We start from the raw sequence: 21,600 nt of genomic DNA on the forward strand, positions 1-21,600 counted from the left end.
GTGCAAAGCGGCTGGGGCCCTGGAGATTGAGGCTAAAACTGACTCTCTGCTGGTCAGTCAAGTGAACGGGGATTTTGAGTGTAAAGAGGCGTCCATGAGTGAATATATGAACTTGATCAAAGAAGAGATCAAGTCTTTGAAGCGGTTCGTCCTAGACCAAGTGCCTAGATCTAAAAATCATCAGGCTGATGCTCTTTCTAAGCTAGCCAGTTCGGCTTAAGGGGATGTCCCTAGAACAGTCTTCTGGGAGGTCAAGGCGGCCAAGAGCATTGAGGCCGAGGAAGTTCTGATTCTTAGCCGGGAAGATGAGTGGATGAGCCCCATCATTGAGTTCAAGAAGACTGGTCGGTTGCCTCTTGATCCTTTAGAAGCTAAGTACGTGAAAGCTAGGGACAAGTGGTTCGAATTGTGGAATGAGACTCTATACAAAAAATCCTTCAATCGGCCTCTTCTTAAGTGCATCAGCAGAAAGGAGGGATTGGACGTTTTAAAAGAACTGCATGAAGGAGCTTGTGCTTCCCACATTGGAGGGAGAGCGTTAGGAGAAAAGGCTCTGAGGACTGGCTATTTTTGGCCGACCTTGAAAGAGGACGCCTTGCTCTATGCCAAGAAATATGATAGTTGCCAGAAGCATGGCAACATCTATCATAAGCCGTTAAATTACTTAACTCCAATCCTCTTCCCTCTTCCCTTTTCTAAATGGAGAATGGACATTCTTGGCCCCTTTCCTATTGCTGCCGGCCAGAAAAAGTTTGTAATAGTAGCCATTGACTACTTTACAAAATGGGTTGAAGCCGAAGCATTAAGAGGCATTACCACCAATGACGTCAAAGGGTTTATCTGGAAGAACCTCATACAAGGTTTGGTATGCCCAGTCGATCGTCTTTGACAATGGACCGCAGTTTGAAAGCCCAAGCTTCGCCAATGGTTGGCCGATCAAGGAATCAAAGCTCACTTTGCTGCAGTGGCTCATCCACAGGCCAATGGGCAAGTCGAGGCTTTTAACAAGATCTTGTCGGCCGGGATTAAAAAGAACTTAGATAATGCAAGAGGACTTTGGGTAGAAGAATTGCAGTTGGTCTTATGGTCAATAAGGACAACGGCCAAGAACTCCACGGGAGAAACTCCATTCATGCTGGTATATGGCTCTGAGGCCGTCCTTCCTATAGAGATTGAAGAACCAACTCTGAGGATGATGATGTACTCAGAAGATGTTAACTGGGCAGCTCTTCGGACGGCTTTGGACTTAGTTCCCGAAGTCAGGGGCAATGCATTGCTGAGAATGCAGCTATACAAGTTGAGAATGGCAAGGGAGTTTAACAAAAGAGTTGCAAGGCGTCCATTGAAGCTTGGAGACCTCGTCTTGAGGAAAATGGAAGCAGTCGGCCGAGCCAAGGAGCTAGGAAAGCTCACCCCTAATTGGGAAGGACCCTACAAAATAATCGAAGTAGTTCAGAATGGCACCTTTCGTCTGGAAGGTATGGACGGACGTCCTATTCCTAGGACGTGGAATTCTGATACTTTGAAGAAATACTTTGTTTAGGGCATCTTGACAAATTGTAATCTACTCTTAATGCATTACAATGAAAAAAGTAGAATGTATACATGTACCTTGACTATCCGTCAAGCAAAATTCATATAATACAGCTCTACTTCTCTATGACTCTCTGTTTGATTTATTTGCTTAAGTTATATACTATCGTCTAAAGCTAACTAATATAACAGAGCAGCAAGACAACGCACCTTTCATTAGGAGATTGGCTGAACATGTTATCATCCTAAAATGGATAATTACATAAAATTGGCCGCTTGTTTACTTAAAGAGTTAAACATCTCCTAAACAAGGTCAGCTAGAAATAGGACACCTTAGTAAAGGTATCCTACCTTCCGTCCAAAAGCCAAAAAACTTAGAAATAACAACCTTAGTAAAGGAACAAGTTATTTCATAATTTAACAAGGATGGACGGGTTGCAATCACCCTCGTGAAAACGTCCAAGTTATTTAGAAATTATGACCTTTTCTCCTTCTTGAACAAAGAAAGGTTATCAAAACCTCCTTGTCCAAGAAGGGAGGCATATAGGCGCATAATTTAAAGATGACTTATTCTTTGTCCAATGACGAATGATTATTCATATTCAGGCCGAGCTAGTTATTAACTTAGCAGTTTTTAAACTCACAAGTTTTTGCACGTCCTGACTACTACTCGTCCAGAAAAGAGCTATTGGTGCAGACGAAGTAGGTTATGACGAATTGCTTTCATACTTGTGCATTAAAGCCTAGGCAATTGATAAATGCCTTAATACACTCAGCCAAAGGAGCTGGGGAATCGTCTGAAGTATGTTAAGACGAATTGCTTTTGTACTTGGCATAAATATTCAATCATGAAACAATGCGTCTTATGCATTAAAGTATAAAGCATTAGAGATTGAAAGAGATAACTTTTCATAGATAGAAGAAAGGATTACAAGCTAATCTAAAAACTAGATTACAACCTAATCTAAAGCAAAAGTACAAAAGACAATTAAATTACAAGTGGCCCGCGGCCAAAATTGAAAATGAAGAAACTAAGCGTCAGGAGGGGCGTTGTTCTCTTCGTCCTGGGCCTCAACATCATCTTCTTCTTCTTCGTCTTCTGAAGACTCTTGGAAGACGGGGGGTTCCTCCCCTTTGATGTTGGCTCTGTGCAGGCTTTCTTGAAATTCCAGCCGGCGAGCATACCGGGGGATATCCTCCTCCTCGGCCATCATTCCAAAGGCCTGCACGGCCCAGTCCTTTGAGGTATCGATGATTGTATTCATGGCCTCCTTGGCCGCTTCTACAGTGGTCGTGACTTCGGCTCTTAAGGCTTGGTTTTTTACCCTAGGGACGAGATTTTCTTTGAAAAAATCCGCGGCCATCAGCATGGCCGAGTTTCTCTCGTCCTTGAAAGAGCGTTCCGAAGCAGCCTTCTCGTCCAACAGCTTCGTCAGCCGAAGGAGATAGGTTTTGTTTTGGGACTCTAGCTCAGCTTACCGCATTTCCCAAGCAAGCTTGGATTGTTGGTGCAACACTTCTTGCTCGGCCATAGAATACTGAGCATGGTCCGCGGCCTTGGTCACATCCTGGACGAGCTGCTTGTTTTCTTTTCTAAGCACCCTCGCCCAGTCCTCAGTTATCATGCTGCAAGCAAAGAGCTGAAAAAAGGAAAAAGAAGACGATGTGTTACGACGATTGTACAAACATAAAATTTAACAAGTGGAAAAGACAAGCGTCCAAAGAGAAAGAAAGGTGTACCTCGGCAGCAAGTTGAGACATGTAGCCTACATGTCTCGATGATGCACCCCGCAACCCCTTGATGTAAGGTTCGGGGAAACATTTGAAAAGCTCCAGCTTGAGCTTTTCGCGATCAGTCGATGACATCTTCCCAAAAGCAGCAGAAGAGTCATCGTCTGAAAGGATGGGAGAACCGTCAAGAGCTGGTCCTTCCCTTTATCTGAAAGATTAGACTCGTCAATATTTCTGATTGGAATAACCACGGCCTGTTTGTTGGACGGACTCATCGGACGCCCGCCAACCCGCAGTGTTCTAACTATATTTGAGTAATAAGACTCACCAGAAGAACGGGAGGCCGTCCTAAAAGCCTCCGGCATCTGCCCTACCAGTTTGGCGACTGGTCTAGTGAAGGCAGACCCGTCCAAAGCCGGGTCCGGATGAGAGGGTTTAACCTCGGATCCGTCCACGGGAGCAACCGTCTTAGGTTGCTCAGATTGATCGATAGGGCCGGTGTAGGTAACCAAAGCCCCTCCTCAACGACTGGAGGATCATCCTCGGCCGGGATGACAATCTCGACTTTGGGAATCGGCCGAGAAGGCTTCTTCTTCTTGGCCATGAAGCCTTTGGATATTTTGGGTGGAGGAGCGTCGCCAGTTGCGGCTGGCCTCTTCTTCGATGCCGCTTTGTCCGCCAACGCTTTGGACGTTGGGGCATTTTTCTGAAACACAAAGCCAAGTTAATAAGGAAGGCGGCAAGGGATATTTTATTTCTTTGGACGGGGCACGCTTAAAGGAGGCGCCCGTCCAGAAAAAGAAAGAAAACTGAGGCAAGTTCAAGGAAGTTGGCGAAGAAGCTCGTCCAAAAAAGAATCGTAGGACGGTCTACCTCTGGCATAAGGAAACCGTCCTAAGATGATCTAGGACGCTCTGCTCCTTGAAGCAAGAGCTCGTCCTAAGGCATATAGGACGGTCTGCCTTTGACAGAAGGAAACCGTCCAAGGATAGTCTAGGACGCTCTGCTCCTTGAAGCAGGAGCTCGTCCTAAAGCATCTAGGATGGTCTGCCTTTGGCAGGAGGAAACCGTCCAAGATAGTCTAGGACGCTCTGCTCCTTGAAGCATGAGCTCGTCCTAAGGCAGCTAGGACGTTCTGATTCTTCGAAAAGGTAATTCGTCCAACAACAAAAAAAAAGGAGAAAAGGAGATTGTACCAGCGTATCTGTTCTTTTTTCAGCACCAGTCTTGCTGAACTCTTTCCAGAGGGAGTCCGTGAACTAGGATGCACTCATATCTCCCTTCCAAGACTTTCTCAGTTTCGCCTTGGCCGAATCTGCATAAGAAAAGAAAGCATGGTGAAATTCTCAAACTTAGGACGAAGGGGTTTACTTCGAGTTTATCGAAGGGTATACCTCTATCCGCGGCCGGCCTCAAATCGGCCGCGACCAAGAAATCATCACTGAAAAACATCTCCTTGAAAGGGATCCAGTTGAACGGACCCTTGAAGGAGATGTCATTGATGGAATATTTTGAGACCTTAAAATATTCCATCAGCTCCTCAGCCGAGCTTTTCTCCAGCTCCAGAAAGGACGCTGTACGTCCAGTGTTGGTAGCGCTCCGGCTAGTAAAGTGATACCGTCTGGCTACCGCCTCGTTCGGAGCTTGGACGAACAAGAACTCCGCCTTCCAAGCGTGCATCTTGGACGTCTTGTCCCAAGACGTCATGTAGCCTTGCCGATTGCAAATACTAACCCAAGCCCCATTAACAGTTTTGGAAACCTTGGAGACATAATGCATTTGTGAGAAAGCCACCATGGACGGGTCGACACCCTTAAACTCACAGACGGCTATGAAAGTTAGGATGTTTTGCCATGAATTTGGGGCAAGTTGATTAAGTCCTATGTTGTAGTAATAAAGAAGTCGAGTGATAAAGGGATGAAGAGGAAAACGCAGTCCGGCATCTAACGCCAGACGATAGACAGCGAAATGGCCAGCGGGAGCACTAAGTATAGTCTCCTCCCGGCCAGGAAGAACAAACCGATACCCCGGCATGGGTACGGTCGAAGAAAGGTGGTCAAGATGGCGACCTACTCGTCCTAGCCAGCCACTTTCGGCCAGGAGTATCTAGGGTCAGACAAGGGGCCAAGGCGCCGCCTTATCTCAGAAGAGGTGGTGGATGGCTCGTCTGAGTCGCTAGCGGCGGCAGAAGAGGTTTAGGCCTCATTCGACTCATCTGAGGCCGCCCTTGGATTTGACGGGTTAGGCTCTGGAGAGCCCTGAACTTCAGATTCCTCCTGGACGAGGTCAGGAGATGGGCTTGGGTTGGCAGGACGAGCGCTCTGGACTTCTCGCTCTCCATCAGCGGGAATCCGTCCAGTTGATGCCTCCTTCTCTGAGCTAGAGGCCGGCATGTTAACCCCTCTTCTGATACGAGCCGTCTTCTTGACGCGCGCCAGATTACCCTGCATAGGTAAAGACTGGGTCGTCTGACTATGCCGTCCATGGCTAAAGAAAAAGAATGCATGTCCGGCCGAGATAGGTCCAACTCTAGAAGATGCCGAGGAAGTCAGGCCCTCTGTTCTAGGGTTAGCACCAATCCTTGAGCGGACGGGATTGTTCGATGAAGAGGACGAATCCATTTTCTTACAATATGCTTGAAAATATAAAAGGAAATGGATGAAGAAATACCTGTAGATGAAAGCTCGGACGAAGGTCAAAGACTAGTTGGAATCTCGGACGAGCGGAGTAGTAGTTTGCAAGAGCTTGGACGGAAGTAAATCCTCTCTCTAAAAAACTCAGTAAAAATTGCAGAGCCTCTCTCTCTAGAAAATTTCTCAGCAATGTTAAAATGATTCCAGAAACGACAAGGTCACATATTTATAGAGGGATGAAAATGACCCTCTCATCCGGTAAAAGTAACTGTTGCCCTTAAGGGTTGACCTGTGGAGACCGGCAAAATGACGCCTCTTTTTTGAAAAAGAAGATGGCAGTTCTAGGTCGGTTAAAAGAGGAAGATCAACCGTCTTGGCGCCTAATAGGTAACTCCCTCTTTTAAGGGGCAAATGTTGTAGCCTAAAAATTAGCAGCTACCCTTATGACACATGGCACTACTTCAGCCCTACATGTGGCATTCGTTTAGGCCAAGAAAAGTACAAAGGCCTGTAGGTTCTTTGGGCTAAAGTACACTTTTCTGAGGAAAAGGTGTGCTGAAAAGCTCCCTTGTGACCCTAGAATTGTACTTAGGCCCAATGAAGTAAAGCCTGATTCAGCTAAAGGGTAAAATGCATTGACCAATCAGCACTTGCCACGTGTCCTGATATTATTGCTTAGCCAATCAGATGCTCCCAAATTAGGGTGACATCAAGGTACAACAGTCATTTCAAACAGTATAAATAGTCCTTGAAATCAGGGGAAAGGTACGTTTTTCGGAGCATAGTACTGTTATTCTGCCATAAATTCTCTCTCTCTCTACTTTCTCTCTCTAAAAGTTCCTTCATATCCCTGATTTCTAACTTAAGCATCGGAGGGGGAAATACCACCCAAACCTCCAGGGTGGGTCCCTTTTTACAGGTTGCTGATCGGAGTTCAGAATCGGGATTCGAGCCCAATCATTGTTGCACAAGTCTCCAAATTAAGAACCTAAAGTTGGGAGGTGTTGTATTAATTTACTAGTTTTACACTACGTAACAATATCCATCTTTGTGTTTTCCCTCTAATTGTCCAGCCTGGTATATCTTCATGTGTGTTATAAAAGAATCTTTCTAGAAGTTTATGGTATGAGTGGGAATATTCATCTTTAATTAATAGATTAATTAATGCATTGATTGTCTTATTTAATACTCATCGCCTGAATTTATTAGGCGTTGTAGTTTAATTATTTTAAGCTATAACAAAGTACGTTAGCAAGGTTTTATCTAATTGAAACCGGAATCCCTAGGGACTAAGATTCCCATGGCGCTCAATATCTTACTATTGGGTGTGCACTGACTTATTTGTAAAGTCATCCAACTGATTTTGCACCAACAAAATTATGTTAAGAATAAGAGAATCTATTGATGCAATATAATAAATACATAACTTGGGTGATTTTGTTATTATTTTTTATAATTATAATCCAACAACATGCAATTACAAAACATCTTATGTCTGTTTAAGATTAACATAGTTGGGATATTATGAAAAAGTAATAATTGGAATAATAAGGAACTAAGAGACTGATCATAACTAGAATGAACCTAGTTACTGAATAAATAATTCATTGTTCGAAAAATCGTCCCTTCATAAAATCCATCAATTTGGCTTAGAAGTCGACCCAAAAGACTCTTCAAGATCGTTTCGAATACATGCTCACCGTCCCCTATAGGTAGCCAGATTCCTTCTTGTTAGCTTTATCAACTAATTTGAACTAAAGTAAAACTATAATTCAAATTTAACTTCGTTATACGTACAATATGAGCTCAAGATTAGCATTTATGTGTATATGCAAATTTCGAGTCAAATAAATAAGACAAGAAACAAAGTGACAAATAAATGTATTGAGTACAATCTCTGTAAATAGTCTAATAACTATAAAATAAGTCCTCTGTTTCGGTTTTGTAGCTAGAGAGTGACACATGTTGATGTCGACGTGAATTTGAGTGTAGAGTGACATTTTGTCAACGTAAACCTGAGTTTGGGTGTGGGATAGCGTTTTGTCAACGTCAACTTAAGTTTGAGTTTTGTTTTAGTGTATTCGAATGAGGGCTGGCAACAGCTTGAATCTCAGTCGATTATGTTTGAGTGAATCTGAATAGTCGGCACGAATTTGATGTGCTTGTTGACTATTTGTAGAGAGAATTCCAAGAGAATCTTGTGAGCTCTTAAGAATAATGATTTTTTGGTCCCCTTAACTCAAGGAGCATATGCCTATTTATAGGAAATGAAGATCCCTTCCTGGACTTGTTAGTTTATAGGCTTGGGCCCATTTATGACTTAGAAGTCTTTTTTACCTTTGCTATTTTACCATTTTGTTTGGACTAGTGATCCAAATATTTTAGAACCAAATTATATTTATTTTGGATATCTTACTTGAGTGGGCTAAATTAAATAACTGGGCTAATTATATTTATTTTAGCTAAATAATAAATAATTTATTTTAATGAAAAATACTTAAATTTTTAGTGTCTACAAATTACCCCAACGAGTATGGGATTGATTGTGTTGCTGATTTATATGTCGTCATGTATGCCCATAGAGCTTCTCTTATTCTTTCATGCCACGTGTGGACTTCACAACCACTTTACTTAACAAACTACAAAGTATCTTGTTGAACGCTCTCGCTAAACCGTTCGTTGTACATTGATGATCTATGTTGTGTGAAATTCACTAGTGAAAAAAGTCAAGGGCTATAGTCAAAATATCCCTAAGGACTCCGCTTTTGGTCCGCAGCCCTTGGCGTAGCAACCCTTGGGCAAAAAGGAAGGGTTGTAGTGACCGTAACCCTTCACTCCCGAGGACTGCGGTTTTTGGCCTAAACCGCAACCCTTTTTACAAATTAAGGGTTGCTGTCTTGATTAAAACTGCAGCCCTTGTGACCCAAAAAAACAATTTTTTTTTGCAATTTTAGTCCTAAATGATCCCCAAACAGTTATATATATATATATAATATATAATATATATTTAATATATATAATATATATAATATATATAATAATATATATATATATATATATATATATATAATATATATATATATATATATAAGTATCATTTTCCATTGCAAATTATGTTTTTATATAAATATAAGAAATTTACAAAAATATAAATGTTAAATGTTCTATTTGCCTTAGGTATCATCGAGTAATATGAGCGCAATGTACCCATTCCTGATAAAATAAGTTATGAGTGACAACTACTACTTTACGGTAGCAAAACGCTAGTGCGCGAATGCTAGTAGTGGAATTGTACACACCAAACAATCATATTCCAGACAGGATACCAATAGCACCTAGCAACAGGGGAAACAAATAGCAAGGTGAGTTCAACGATTTTCTTTTTAATAGTCAAATACATGTAGTATTAATCACATGAATAGAGCTATAAAACAATCAGAAAATTATACATTAACATCTGAACCATCCAAATTGCAAACATAGCATGACATCCATCCAAACAATTTATCATCGGGAAATACATGAACTAAAAATTTCAATGGAGAGTTTAAGAACAAAATGCTTGCGGACAGTCTAAAAATAGAGCAACAGGTCTTCTTTTCATTAGTTGTATCTTTATATAACAAATTCACCTCAAATCACATAAACAACAACTTCGTGTAAAGGTATTTTTGGGGCAATATAGGGTGACTAAATCTTGTTGTATATTTGTGTACACCCATTGTATACAAACTTTGCGATAATAAGGAGAGCAAATGTGCAACATATATTTGGATGGAGCCATGATCAGGAGGGAATGACAATAATTTTAACCAAATTTATTTCCGACCTCCATAGAAGATTTCCAAATTTCGAGCAACCTACAAACTCAGACCTGTGATATTCACATCATACAACAAAACTTTGATCCGTAACTACATAGTTTTTCCTAAAGGCATCAACAACTCATAGTGAAAAAATAGATAAGATCAACCAACATCTAGATCCTAGACAATATAGATTCATCCCTATTTCATGACAGTGGATAACAAGCAAATGCACTTACATGAACAAGAAATTTTTGTATCTCTGCTGAATCTGAAAAACAAGTTAACTTTACATCAAAACAACTATGTTGATAGTCGAATTGTAAAGAAGAAAATTTGTTTCCCAAGGGTTTATATAAGGGTAATAATAAAACGCTTAGATCAATATCACTCTAATCCACACTTGAAATATTTAATTCTTACTCTTAGTTGTCACTATTCCACAGGATATTCCCACTCTTTTGCCTACTAGATAACCAGAAGAATTTTCTACTAATCAACTTCAAATTAAACAAATAGTAAGAAATGGATCAATGGATTTATATGCATGAACTTCCACATAGTCTATCTCAATATATTAAGACTAAGCCATTTATTAGTACCCCTTTTTGTCATTGATCATTTGAACCTTTTTCATTTTCATTAACATATAAGAATAAACATTTTCATGCAAATTTACTTTGAATTAATTTTAATATGAAGATCTAAAAATTAAAAATCACAACACTGTAATATGAAGCCTGTTGATAGAAGCACTTTGTACCAATTGACAAAGGAGAAAATATGCATGCAATGAAGAATTTGCAAAGAACTCATAAACTAACACATACAAACTAGAAATCCCACTATAATATCTACATAAAAGCAAAAAAATTTCATCACACACACCTGAAGGTTGATCAATTTATTGTAAAATGGTTTACTGTCAGTGACACAATTCGTAGGGGTACACCATATTTGTAGATGATGCGAGTACGCATGAAGTCAACAACATTCTCTTTTTTCACTTCACGTAGGGGGGTGACTTCTTCCCCTTTAGAAAAATAATCAGTCGATGCCAAACTATATGCTTTTCTAGCAGATGATTTCGGTGTAATTGGGTCAACTACGTCAAGTCCCCGTGCTTCAAATGGCCAAGATGCGACTGGGGGTGTAATGATTCTGGAGGTTGATGAATGAAGTTCGCATAAAATTGGCAAGCTTCACATTTCTTTGCATAGTCCACACTATCTTGCACCATAGTTGACCATTAGTAACCCATTCTTTTAATACGGTCATGCAATTTTGGACCTGACTGATGAGCGCCACAAACTCCAGAGTGAGATTCCTCCATGGTTTACTTTGTTTTTCATCTCCGAGACATCTTAACCAAATACCATGGAAGGATTGTCGATAGATAGTACCCTTATAATATATAAACCTTGAAGCTCAACGACGAGTCACTGTCTTATGCTTTGGATCATCTGGCAATTTTTTATGTTTCAAATAGTCAATTCAATCTTCTTTGCCGATTTGATAGACACAAATTATGTCAACTTCTTCACCATATTCTTCCACATCTTAATCAGGAGCAACAACCCATCGTTTACAAACTATCACAAACATTATTTCTTCTGCCCCTAGTCCCAAAGTGGTTGCAAGCCCAGCGAGCGCTTCAGCCATCTTGTGGAACTCCTTATTGGAACATATTGATGGTATCAAGTTTGTCAAGCAATTATGACACTTGACTTTGATAAGGGAGTAAAACATTCTTTTCGTATTCACTCGACAGTTATTTTAGGACCAATTGGGATTCCTCGTGAATGTCTAAGTCTCTAAGTCCCATCTTAATTGCCATTTGGAGACCTATTATAAGTGCTTGGTACTCAACCATATTATTGGAACAAAGTTGAGTTAGCACAAAAGAGTATGTCAGTACATGCTTTTCTGGAGAAACGAAGACAACTCCATCTCCTACACCGTCATAACGAGCGGCTACGTCAAAGAACATTTTCCAAGGTGGGAGTATTTCAATAAAAAACACATCCTCACCTGGCAGATCGTCTGAAAGCTCCCATTCTGAAGGGACTGGGTGGTCTGTAAAAAAGTCTGCTATCGCTTACCCCTTGACATATATTTGCGGGACATACACAATGCCATATTGTTTTAAAAGCGTAGCCCTCTTTGCAAGTCTGCTAGACAACACGGGCCTTGAGAGAATGTATTTTATCGGGTTAGACCTCGAGATGACATGAACTGTATGAGCCTTCATGTATTGCTTTAATTTTTGAATAGCAAAAATCAAAGAAAGGCAAAAAAAAATTCGATAGTTGAGTAATTCAATTCAGCGCACACCAAAGTCCGGCTCAAGTAGTAAAGAGTTGTTTCCCTACAATGTTTTTGCTCTTGAGTGCACATTTTCCTCAAATATTGCTCATGTGCTGTGATATAAAGGATGAGTGGTTTTCCTTTCATTGGTGCCCCCAAGACAGGGGGAGAAGACAAGTACTTCTTTACACTTTCGAAGGCTTTTCTACATGAATCATCCCATTTAACGGGACATCCTTCTTCATGAGATGGCTGAAGGGATAACATCTTCGTGCTAGATTCAAAATAAACCTTTGAATGTGAGCAAGACGCCCATGGAGGCCACACAACTCCTTGAGGTTCTTAGGTTCAGGCATCTCTTGGATTGCCTAAATCTTTGCTTAGTCAATTTTAATACCTTTGTATTTGACAATGAAGCCAAGAAACTTTCCTGAGGTGACACCAAATGCGCACTTAAGGGGGTTCATTTTTAATTGACATTTTTGTAGTCTTTTAAAGACTTTACGGAGGTCATGCAAGTGATTCTCCTTCTCCTTAGACTTTACCACAAGTCGTCTACGTAGCACTCCACAATTGTATGCATCATATCTTCAAACAATTTCTGCATTGCGCGCTAATACGTAGCTCCGTCATTTTTCAAGCTGAAAGGCGTAACTTTGTAACATAATATGCCTTTAGGGGTACGAAATGTAGTTCCCTCTTGATCTTCCAGAGCCATGTCAATTTGGTTGTATCCGGCTGTATAATCCATGAATGACAAAGCCTCATGACTAGTGGTGGCATCAACCGTGATTTTCATTATTGGGAGTGGGAAGTCATCCTTCGGACATGCTTCATTCAAGTCACAGAAGTTCACACAAACTCGTAATTGTCCATTTTTCCACTAGTGGAAAAAACTACTTTTGCTACTTTTCAAATGCTCCGGTTAACTAATCAACCCGAGCATTTGTGAAAATTTTAATATAAAAATTCACAAATGCTCGGGTTGATTAATCAACCCGAGCATTTGATGTCAAATGCTCCGGTTGATAACCCGAGCATTTGAACCCTCTCTCAATTTATGAAACTTGCACTGTACCTACTAAAATAATATTCGACCCTCCTTAATCCTCATCAGTCCTTTGACTCCTTTCCTCTATTGTTTTCCCTCGCTCTCTCAAATGAAACCTCGCACTGTACTCCCCCCTAGTCCATCCCTACGTCGTCCATCCTTCCGCCGCAGTTCAATTGGTTGAATCAATCAACCTCGCTGCTCCGCTCCTCAGCGTCGACCTTGTTGTCAACTCCTTCAGGTTTTATATTCTGAACTACTCGAATTAATTCCAGGGTTTAATTTAATTGGCAGTTATTTGAATCTAACAATGGCAGTTATTTTCAAGGATCTTCACACTGAAACTGATCTCAAATCTCTCGATGATCATCTCTCTGGCAAATCCTACATCTCCGGGTACATTTCTTCACATCATATATGTTTTTTGTTGATCTAATTTCGTGCTTTTTAAGCCGAAATTATGATCCAATTTTCTGCTATTTTGATCTAATTTCGCTCATGAATTTGTAGTTTTAGGTAATTCATAGCTTAATATTGTAGTTTTTTTATTCGATTGATGTATTGAACTTAATTAGTTTACGTATGAGAGATTAAACTTGTGTAAAAACCTTCGAAATATAAGAATACCTAATTGTTGTAGCTTTTTTATTCGATTTTCGAAGATTTGGAGAGATTTCTATATATGGCTGATAACATTGTGCGAACCTGATAAAAACTTGAATTATATTTTGAGCTTTGTATGTGTAAATGTTGTTCACTTTTCGATCAATAAAAATTGAATTGTAAACTTTCTAGAACCCTAATTTATCATTGAAAATATAGAGTGCTGTAGCTAATTACTCTTGTTTCAGAAACTATAGTTTTTGCTCTCGAAATTGATGCAATTTAAGTGTCATTTTGTGTTAATGCAATGTTGAAATGTTGCAAAGTTTAGATCAATTTGATTATTTTCCTTACGTGTGTAAGAATAATTGAAAAGATTCAGTATGTATGATAATTGTTATTTTTAGGAACTGTAATTTATTAGTGACAATATAGGTAGCTGTAGCTAATTTCTTTTGTTTTAGAAACTATAGTTTTTTGCTCTTGAAATTGATGCAATTTAAGTTTCACTTTGCATCTGTTCGTTTAAATGAGTCTGCCCTTGATGCAAAGCTTAAGACTGCCTCACATGGGAAGCGCTCCAGGGTGGATGACCATGATGTGGCTGCGGATTCTATGGAGGATATGGATGCTGATAAGATGAGGTCAAACAAAAGAAGAAAAAGTATTATCAACCCAGTACAGCAAGTAGCCTCAGCAGGCGACAATGATTCAGTTTTCACAGGTGGTGGTGATGAAAGCAGTCAACAAGTTGACACAGACGACTATAGAAAGTTTACAATTCAGAGGCTAAAGCAAGAGTTCACAGAAAACAATTTCGGTGATGAGGTATTTAAGCTTATGGCTGGTGCCAAGAAAGATTTTGTTGCTTTATATGAAAAATGCATCCTAAACAAGTCCTGATGACCCAAGTAATACACGCCAATAGGTTTGGACAGGAGATTCGACTGTAGTTATGTTGCTATTTTTTTGACTTAGCTGAGTCGACGGGAACTTAGTAATTCTCTAACTACAAGGGCTGTATGTTTATGTTGTTAAAACTTCTGATATCTGCAGTTTCATTTTGGTTTCTGGAGAGACAGAAAAATGTTTCTTGGATGAGAGTTTGTGAAGTTTCCTTGTTTGCTTTGATGTAACTAGTGTAGGTAGAATGGCAATTGTAACTACTATAACAGATAACCACTGCCGTGTCGCGATGGTTGTAGAGATTTTGTTATCTTGACTAATGATTGTAACCGTTCCTTGCTTTTGCAACAATGATGAGTTGACCAAGGATGATATCAAGGTGTACTTTGCAGTATTGGAGAGGCCAGGTGACTCTCTCTTGAATGCAAGCAAGTGGTACGAGAGGATTTCCCAACAGCTTGCTGCGAGGTTTGTGCCTGTTTGTATTAAATTCGTGTTATATTGGTCACTTCCTTAATTAGGCAGTAGATTGCAACTTTGTTGATTGCCCAGAGTTGGTGTGGAGGCAGAATAAGGCATCAATTAAGTTAACTTATGCTATCAGCTTTAAGCTAAAACAATTCTTCTTCTGTTTTTAATTAGTGTAACAGTTCTAGAATTCGAAATAGAAGACGTGGTTTTCCCCGGGCCTTGCTTTTGTTTCTTCTTCCTAAACTTGATTTTATTTTCCACCGCTTCGACGCAGGGGTCGATTCCACTCAAAGAAATCCTAGGGCATTAACCTTCCTGGGAAGCCGGTCCCTCCCCATTGTTGCCGCCCTCGAGTAGCCGTTTCTCCTCCTCCTCGAACGCCGGCGACATTCTCATCAAATTTCCAGGTTTTTTCTGCAACCACTTAGGCTCCGTTTGGTAGGGCGTAAAACGTTTTCCCGAAAAACTGTTTTCCTCTATTTTCAGTTTTACATTGTTTGGTTGGCAAAATAGTGTAAAACCATTTTCCCTTGGGGTAAAATTACTCTCCCAAGGATGGAAAACCATTTTCCTTTCAAAATGAAGGGAAAACTATTTTCCTTCTCTCTCTTGTACAATCCTCCCACTACCTCCTTACTTTCCCTTTCATTTTCCTTTCATTTCATCATTTTTTTTTACATCGAACCAAACAACGGAAAACCAATTTTGGAATTGTGTTTTCCATTGTAAATTGTTTTCCATGAAAATCATTTTACACTGAAAATATTTTACGTCCTACCAAACGGAGCCTTATACATATTTTTTTGCCCTAATCTTGCTGTAAATATTGTAAACATGAGAAAAAATTAGTTAATTTAGTGTTTGTGTAACTGATACATGTCTTGCATTTGCACTAATTTCTTTCTGTTATATGTCTTCTAGAATTTCCTAATCGAGAGTACTTGAAATTATACATATTAATTTTATGAATTTAATGTGTTCAGTCATACTATCGATATGGAGATACCCTTAAACCAGATGTCTGGTTTGAGCCCTCTTAGGTAAATTTTTGAACATTGTGTCCGTCCATTTACTTTTTTCCCCTCAACTGTAGACCAATTTTCTAATAGCCCTCATTGAATGATACTTTTATCATTTTACATACAAAGATGATTGCATTATTGTGATCAATAAGAACTGCTAGTCTCTAGTACCTCCTGTGTCTTGATCTAGCTAGAGCATATTTCTTAGTTATGAATAAACTGTTCCATAAGCAATCCTAGACAGATGTCAAATCTTTCGCTAGCTGATTTGTACTAGAAGATGGTTGGTAATGAGCATAGTTTGTTCTCTGCAGGTGTGGGAGGTCAAAGCAGCTAACTTGACTATTAGTCCTGTTCACCGAGCTGCAGTTGGTGAAGTAGATTCTGGTATGAGACTTTGTTCACAAAGTTACCGATAAGTTCATATTCATAACCATCATTTAATACCCGACTACCAAATAGGCCCTAAGAATTCTCGAAGGATGACCTTTAGTACTTGGTCTGATTGTTGCTTTGAGATTTCTTTCAGGTGGTAGAAATGTACCGTTCTCAAGCAAACAATCCGCACCGTAAAAGTAAAAATGATTTAGAAAAAGAGGACTGATACCCTATTCCATTCCATTTATAATGAAGCAAGTCTTCTGTTTGAAACTAATCCTGGTTCATGAGCATCTTGTTGGGGACTCATAAAGATCAAGGTGTAATCGTGGTTTAATTGCACTAATTTGCTCAAACGTTGAGTGGCGACACACGTAAAACAGAGCCAATTTACAGCAAATTGGACAACGATTTGCTCAAATTTTGAAGATGCCTGGTGTTCTGTTTCGTTGATTGTTTGCTTGCATTGGATTAGAGGAAAGTTAAGCAAATATTAGAGAGACTAAAGTTTGTTGATCTACATCCTACATAACCATGGTATTTAATTCTATTCTGTACATTTGATGCTAATTTATGCTGCATTATGGTTACATTACTAGTTATGATATCATGATAAAAATTCACAAAGATCAATGTGTTGTCTTTTGAACAACAAACACAGGTTCTCAAGTACACCTTAATAAATTGATCTAGAGATGGAATGAAACATCAGGTCTTGGGATTTAAATAGTTTTATGTGGCCTGACTATGATTATCCAAGGGTTTATGGTGACCTTCCTCTGCTTAGGATCACTTTACTAATACGTAGCTGGTTGATCTTTTAGTTTTGAGATATTACATCTGACATTGCTATTCTTAGTTCTTACTTGTTTGCCTTTTGATATCTTTTTTGCTGATCACTCTGTGGGGCTCTTCAAATTATACATCTGAAGCAAATGGTTTCTTGAGAAAATTGGTCATGAAGGTTGTTGCTTCTGCCTCCATATGTTTATTTACTTTGTGCTCCATGGTCGATTTTATCTGATTAATTTTGTTTATGTTATGTTGGGAATTTCTTGTAGGTCTGAATAATTTATTGATGGCCTATGAAGATAAATCAGCATATGCTTTATGTGTATTCTCTCTTGCCCTCAACCCAAGTGCAGATCCTATCACTTTTGTGGGTAAAACTATGGTATGTGCTTCTGTTTGTAAATCTGTTGAAGTTTTAATCTTTACCACCTAAGATTCAGGATTAATATGATTTAATTTTTTTTTACCAATATTGATGTTTAAGTAAACTAAATAGCTATTACTCTACTGACATCTATCACTGTAGCTCTTTTTTTTTTCGTCGCTGATAACTTGTGCTTTATCTTTCTAATTCCAAGTGTTATACTTGCTGAAAATCTGTTTACTAAGATCTTAAGAAGCACTTCTCATTTAACAAATGGATATGTTACATTTTGATTTCTATTAGAGCAATTCAGGTGCATCTGCATCTAAAAAAAATGATGCTTTGTAAATGCAACTATGAGTTGATGTTTTTAAAATTTAGAACGTATAACTTGATGATTTTCTAATTTGGAATGCTTCTTGATTTGGTTACATGCCCTGTCAGTCTGTTAGACAATTCTAATGCCCATGCGAAGCTGAAATTAACATTAAATCTATATTTTCTGGTTTATCCCTAAAGTCGACATAATTTCTCACAGTATATGTCGGTTTTCTCGACTCAAGAGTTTGTCACCTAAATCGGCAATTGCAATTAATTTACAACTACAAAGGTAAGTTAAATTCAAATTAAATTCAGATGATTAGAACATAGGATGTCAACATACTTGATATGATTATTAAACTATGAAGTCTAATAATCTAAGTTTTACTTCCAAGATTTCGAACAACTTATGAGAAACTCGAACCAAGATATGAATTTAATCAAGAACACTCCTGAACCTTGATTAAAGACTCTAAACACCCTTAAAATCACTCCTGAAATTAAGTTGTTTAACACTAAGTATTCAACACTCCTGAAGAATAATTAATGGTTTTCAATTGCAAGCATACAAGCACACAATTAAAGAAGAAGGAAAATAACTCAAAATACTCTGTCTATTATTATTGAAGAAAACGTCCCTTTATATAGGGTACAACTTATTCTACTCTAACTAAGAAAACATAAACTTAACCTACTCCTACTTTACTTTAGACTCCTAATTAGACTCCAAAAGATAACATGTACAAACCACATGTTTATCCTATTATAAAATCTATCTACTACTAAAATTCTAAATTAACTATAATTCTAATCCTATTAGGAATCCTAATCCAACTAGGATTTGGATTTCTAACTTAACTAGAATTCATAAACTAATATACTCCTAACAAAACTAGGAGTTCTAACCCTACTAGGATTAGGATTTTAGAGTCCTATTCCTACTAGAATTAGGAAACAACCAAACTCTTAATAATCTAACATTTAAAACTCCTAAATTACATAGAATTCTAATAGAACTAGAACTCTATATAACGACTTCCATTTCATATCATACTCCCCTTCTTCGAAAAAACTTGTCCTCAAGTTTATTGTGATCCATGAAATCATCCAAATCAAGCGTACATATACCATTAAATTTTGGCGTCGTTTATCACCATCTTCTGCTGCACAACATCTTAGGCTTTCCAAATCTTGATTTTTCCCTAATTGTAATTTATCCTTCCTAAAAAGAACATGTAAAACTTTGGGAAAATCACGATCATCATCAACACTAGGCACCAAAGTTAAAGAAATTTTAACTAAAGGCTCATATTTCTGCGAATCAACATTAGGTACCACTACTTCCTCATGAGAAACTTCCAAGTTCGAATCTTTATCCTTAGGAAAAAAAAATTCGATCTTTTCTTCATCCTCAACAATAGGAAGTTGTTGTTTTTCTTCATGTTGTCTCTCTTGAAGTTTTTGAACCAAATCATTCATTTCTTTAAACGTCGCCATTACCGTCTCCCTTAGTCTAGCCAAGCTTTCCTTTTCCTCAGTTCGTGACTTTGCTAGTGCTTGCATAGCCATGGCAAGCTCATCCATCTCGAATGTCATGGTTAAATGGTCTTTGATGGTTGCTACTCCTTTATTGAACTTCAAGAATGGATCTTGGACGTCAAAGATGTCATCTTGGATGTTTCTTTGGATCTTGGATCTTTTTCTTTCACCAATCACTAATAATATTGTAGTACTTTGATGAAACTTTATGAAAAATCAAGAATCTTGGAAAAAAGATTGGATATTTAAGACTTTCTTGAAGATCTAATACTCCCCCTAGTAGGCAAAAAATTTTCGGCCCTTCCAAGGATGTGTAACCTTTGCTCTTGATACCACTTGATATGATTATTAAACTATGAAGTCTAATAATCTAAGTTTTACTTCCAAGATTTCGAACAACTTATGAGAAACTCGAACCAAGATATGAATTTAATCAAGAACACTCCTGAACCTTGATTAAAGACTCTAAACACCCTTAAAATCACTCCTGAAATTAAGTTGTTTAACACTAAGTATTCAACACTCCTGAAGAATAATTAATGGTTTTCAATTGCAAGCATACAAGCACACAATTAAAGAAGAAGGAAAATAACTCAAAATACTCTGTCTATTATTATTGAAGAAAACGTCCCTTTATATAGGGTACAACTTATTCTACTCTAACTAAGAAAACATAAACTTAACCTACTCCTACTTTACTTTAGACTCCTAATTAGACTCCAAAAGATAACATGTACAAACCACATGTTTATCCTATTATAAAATCTATCTACTACTAAAATTCTAACTTAACTATAATTCTAATCCTATTAGGAATCCTAATCCAACTAGGATTTGGATTTCTAACTTAACTAGAATTCATAAACTAATATACTCCTAACAAAACTAGGAGTTCTAACCCTGCTAGGATTAGGATTTTAGAGTCCTATTCCTACTAGAATTAGGAAACAACCAAACTCTTAATAATCTAACATTTAAAACTCCTAAATTACATAGAATTCTAATAGAACTAGAACTCTATATAACGACTTCCATTTCATATCAATACTGATATAGACAATGAAGTCAACTCTATCAAAACCATACTTACTCTTCCTACAACTCCACGAATTAAATCCTAATGTAAAGTTGAATGCTTCGTCACCCATACTCGAGGCAGGTTAGTAACTTTATCTATAAATATGGGATGCTCAATTTTCTACATAGACTAGGTCACAAGAGTAGTAAAGATTTGACGTAGAGTTTGTACTTCTCTAGTAACTAAGACTGTCTAACAAATTATCTAAGAGAAGCTTGAAATTGCTTTATTTTGATTTATGTATCGATGGTTCAGTTCAAGTTTATCTGTTGAAGTCATACTTGCCTACTTGATTGGAGATTTGGAGGTTAAGATTGATGCCTATGTAATCATTTAAAATTTTGTTTTATAGTATAGATGTGTGTTGAACTGCTTTATTTTTCCTTGGCAATGTAAGAGGATTGTACAACTCAATGCCAAACTACATGATGAGTGGAGGAATGTGAGATCAAAGAGCATTCTAATCTTAATGCACTCTGTTGTTGGAGTTTCTTTCTAATCATAATGCAATGCACTTTACTGCATTTTGATATTGTTATATTATTTGGTTTGTCTCATTTGGTGCAGAGGTTGTTGTGGTGTCCTGAGGAGCAGGTTTTGAATCAATCTGATGGTGATGATGTTTTTAGGGTGTGACAATGATGATGAAGCTATTGCAAGGATGGAGGAATCACCATCAGGCAAAAGGGTGACATGCATATTTCTTCCGTTTAGATTTATAACTCTTACCTGTTCTTCACGAAACTTTTTGTATAATACTAATTAAGGTATCGTAAAGGCATATGAGATTTTTTTTGCAATTATTAGCTAGTTGTTTATACTTGTGTCATGGCATATTAATTTTTTAGTTGTTTAAAAAAATTTCACTTTGTTTTTTATAAAAGTAGTCTTAGGGGCTGCCACACAAAAAGCTAGTTGTATTGAGTACCTACTGAAGCTGTACAATTTTTTTTTTAGGAAAAAAAAACTATCAAATGCTCCGGTTGTTAACAAAAAACCGTAGCATTTGACTGTCAAATGCTCCGGTTTTTTTCTAAATAACCGGAGCATTTGACCGTCAAATGC

General features: G+C 38.2%; 1 long non-coding RNA gene across 12 annotated transcripts; it reads left to right on the forward strand.

Moving 5' to 3' along the window:
* Nucleotides 1-13,097: 13,097 nt before the first annotated feature.
* On the forward strand, nt 13,098-21,355 carry LOC104898911 (uncharacterized). 12 transcript variants are annotated; one of them, XR_007275560.2, is made up of 11 exons: nt 13,098-13,302; nt 13,390-13,457; nt 14,217-14,492; nt 14,929-15,038; nt 15,316-15,448; nt 16,025-16,081; nt 16,378-16,450; nt 16,593-16,978; nt 17,374-17,405; nt 17,503-17,615; nt 21,103-21,355. It is a non-coding gene; the product is annotated as an uncharacterized LOC104898911 (long non-coding RNA). The 12 variants fall into 12 exon arrangements; XR_007275558.2 differs by having other exon boundaries at nt 14,938-15,038; XR_008969822.1 differs by having other exon boundaries at nt 14,963-15,038.
* Nucleotides 21,356-21,600: the final 245 nt, after the last annotated feature.

This window comes from Beta vulgaris, chromosome 6, assembly GCF_026745355.1.
Source record: "Beta vulgaris subsp. vulgaris cultivar EL10 chromosome 6, EL10.2, whole genome shotgun sequence".
Taxonomy (NCBI): Eukaryota; Viridiplantae; Streptophyta; class Magnoliopsida; order Caryophyllales; family Amaranthaceae; genus Beta; species Beta vulgaris.